The sequence below is a fragment of the Solanum pennellii genome, chromosome 10 (assembly GCF_001406875.1).
Source record: "Solanum pennellii chromosome 10, SPENNV200".
Classification (NCBI taxonomy): domain Eukaryota; kingdom Viridiplantae; phylum Streptophyta; class Magnoliopsida; order Solanales; family Solanaceae; genus Solanum; species Solanum pennellii.
Window position 1 is genome coordinate 4,722,081 of NC_028646.1, and position 3,886 is coordinate 4,725,966.

A 3,886-nucleotide genomic window follows, 5' to 3' on the forward strand; every position below is an offset into this window, starting at 1 on the left:
GGACCGGAACGAACCGGTACCGAACCGAAACGGAACCTGTTGATCGGTACCGGGATGAACTGGACCAAAATTACCGGGATGAATAATCAATTCCATCCCGTTCCACTATATACCGGGATGGAACCGGAAAGGACCGGGATGGAAAGGGACGGGATAAACGGGACGATATTTTTTGGGATTATGAAAATATAATTATTTTTTTTATTTTTCTAAGTATAAATTAATAGTTTTAAATTTATACTATAATTTTTTACTTAAGTTTATTTTAAAGATATTTTTTTTTATTGTTATTAAGTTTGCAAGCAAAGTCTAATAAAGTTTTCAAAATTTAAATCTTTTGAAGTTTATACTTTATAAGTTATCACTTATATTCATTAATATTTATTTTATAAGTTATATTTATAACTTGTGTCTTGTAAATAGTAAATAAATAAAATTTGTAATTTAAAAAAAATTAAATTGAAATAAGGATAAAACAATTACAAAAGTTAAAAAATATCAATATAAAATATAAAATATAAAATATAAAATATAAAATATAATTTATAGAAAATATAAATATAAATTATATAAAATATAAAAAAATTAATATATATTAAGTAAGCCGGATCGAAATCGGACCGGACCGGAATCGGGATAAACCGGGATGAATCGGTACCGGTACACCGGTACGAAATCACGGTTCCATCCCGTTCCGTGTACCAGTTCAGACTATCCCGTCCCGTCCCGTAGGCAACCGAAACGGGACGAACCGGAACGGTACCGATACGTCCCGTTCTGTTGACCAGTCTTAGTTTCAATCATCCCCAAAATCAATTAGGGTTTAGAGAGAAGATTCAAGAGGAGAAAAAGTTTAAAGTTTCAAGCGTTTGTTCAAGTAATTCAAGATTTCACGAAGAATCTTGTTCTTTGAGGTATGTAAGCTTACATAGTGTTGAGTTTGTTCACCCACACGCCAGTAATTAGTTTTTTTTTCAATCTATCCATAAATATTGAGCAATTTAATTTCTTTATGAGTTCTTGATAAGTGTTCATGAGGTTTTCTTGTCGATTAAGTTTTGATGTAAGATTCTACTTGGGTCAACTTCAAATGAGCATATCTCTTAGAATATAAAGATTTATGTGGGTCATAACCTATTAGGTTGAAGGTATTTTAGGCTACTTTCCAACGCCACAAATTTCGCGTCAATCCAATTTCTGAGTAAAAAGATATGACTCTTTTAGTAATTTACACAGTGATGTTACGAATTTAGCCGACGGGAAAACATTAAAAGGTTTTTTTACCTCCAATACAACGCTAAACAAATTTCTTGACTAATAAAAGGCTCAAAACAATCATATTTTCATCTTTTAATCCTTTATTCTCTTCTTTCTCAGACCTTAGTTGAGCATGGGGCTACTGCATGTTACCCATGAAAGTCCTTGAGTTGAGTAGTTCATGCCCATAACTGCGCATGAACGCTATAAGTCGAGTAGTCTTGAGACGAGAAGTATATTTGAGTCCATAAATTGAGTAGTTCATGCTCATAATTCTGCATGAACCCTCTGAGTTGAGCACTTGAAATGAGTAGTATCATTGAAGTTCTTGAGTTGCTAGTATTGAGTTCTATCTATGGGTATTGAAAAACTTTAATTGAGTCATTCACATTCATAATTCGGCATGAACCCTATTTTAAAAAGTCTTATGCAAATGTTTTTAACTTGTTTTAAGATTTGAGTTTTGAGTTGAGTAAAGAGTGAAGTTCTTCTCTTCAAAAGAGTATATGGAAAATATGGATTCTCAAAGAATAAATGTTTTCACATTTAAACAAGAAAGGAAATATTAATTTTCGACAGAGCCTTTGAGCTAGTTTTTCATTAAAAAGTATATACTTTTATATTTAAGCAAGAGAAGAAACACTGATTTCCTAGAGAGCCTTTAGTCTAGTTTTTGAGTAATTATCTCAAACCATAGTAAGAGTTATATTTTTAAACATATGAGTTACTTACATTTTTGGAGTAGCATTGAGCACCGGTATGGGGGAGAGCTCAGACAACTCACAGATCCCGATAAACCATGTAGCCAATGTGAGTAGAAAAGGTTCATGCTTTTTAGATGATTCTTTAGTGCTTTTTAGCATAGACTAGTGGATCCACTTAATAGTGAGGTTCTATATCCCTGGCAAGTTATAGGAAGGCTCTGATAGCATAAGGCATACATTTTATCATCACATAGCTCATAAATGGTGGTTGTCGGTTAGAGAAATTTCAACAGAGATATTTATATTCTTATATACATAGAGTTTACTTGTATTTTATATACAAGCAGAGTTTATATTGTATCATTGCATACAAGTGAGTTATTGTTGAATTCTTCAATACATTGAGTTGTTATCTATTATTTTAAAAGCTTTATATATATATCTTTTAAGTTGCTTTATCCTTGAGTATCATGAGTTGAGTACCTTTCATTTAAGTATCATATCTTTGAGTAGAATATCTTATTCTTGAGTTGAGCTGAGTGAGTTTTGAAGAGGTAAGTTTGTTTTCTTTTTGTCAAGTTCAAACCTATTTTTATGCTTTAAAATTCCCCTCTCCAACTATTGGGAATCCTATTTCCATACAACACATGATATGCTTATACGACTATATGTATTAACAAGTGGAAATCATCGAGGTATTTGTGTAAATAGATATAATCCATGCTCATACATTTCACGTACTGAGTCATTTGACCTACATCATTTCATGATGTAAATACAGGTATTCAAGATCATCAAAGGGAGTTTCGTTGATACCACATGGAGTTTGAGTTAGCTATGGTGAGCCTCCTCGCTTTCAGAGGGTTCCACTTGTATTTTCAGTTATATCAGTTCTTAGCTGTCGTAGGTCTTGTCCCGGCTTCCATCTTTGTCAGTTAGAGGCTTTATAGATAGATAGTAGAGTTCCAAAAGAAAGACTTGAGTTGCCTTGTTTTGGCTAGTTGAATATACGATCATATTCTGAGTTAATTATTTGAGTTCCAATGAATTTTATTATGTTTTAACCTTTGTATGTTTAAGTTAGTATTCCACTGGTAGTCAGACATGATGAGGGTTCGCTTAGGGACCAGGAATGGTTCTCGAGTGTTTGTCATGTCAGAATGTAGGCTCGATTTGTGACGTATATGATGTCAGATTATGTTGATTTTCTTATATGCATCCTTTCAAATATGATTTCAGAAAAAATGGACTTAAATATACATTTGTTTAAGAAATATTTAATTATGGTCTTTCATTGAATTTTTCCTCTGTTGATATTTACACAGTTGAAAGATTCATTGTGGTCCCTCTCACAACTTATGATATAGATTTAAATTCAATTATTTAGTTATTTTTTTCATACTCACTACCTTCTTCGTACTAATTGCATACCTCTTAAATGCTATGTTCTTCGTATGATGTAGATACGAGTGATCATTCTCAGAATCCTGAATAGATAGTAGAGGTTCATAGTTTAGCAGTTGAGGAGTCATCCTCATTCGGAGACATAGTTTAGTTATTTGTATCCTTAGTTCAAACTTGTTTAATGGTAAGTTGGAGTCTTGTCCCGAAAAATTATTTTATTTAATTGTTTAGAGGTTTTTGGACATTAGCGTTCAATTTTAATAGACGTTGTCACGATCCAAAACGGGCCGCGACTGGCACCCATACTTATCCTACTATGTGAGCGAACCAACCAATCTAATCCCCAACATTTCAACCATAAATAACAAAATATAATGCGGAAGACTTAAAACTCATTAATGAAAATCGATTAAATAACTTATAAAAACTCAATACTATTTATTCCCAAAACCTGGAAGTCATCACCACAAGAACATCTATCCTCAAATTACTAATCTAAGAGTATCTAAGAAGCTAAAATA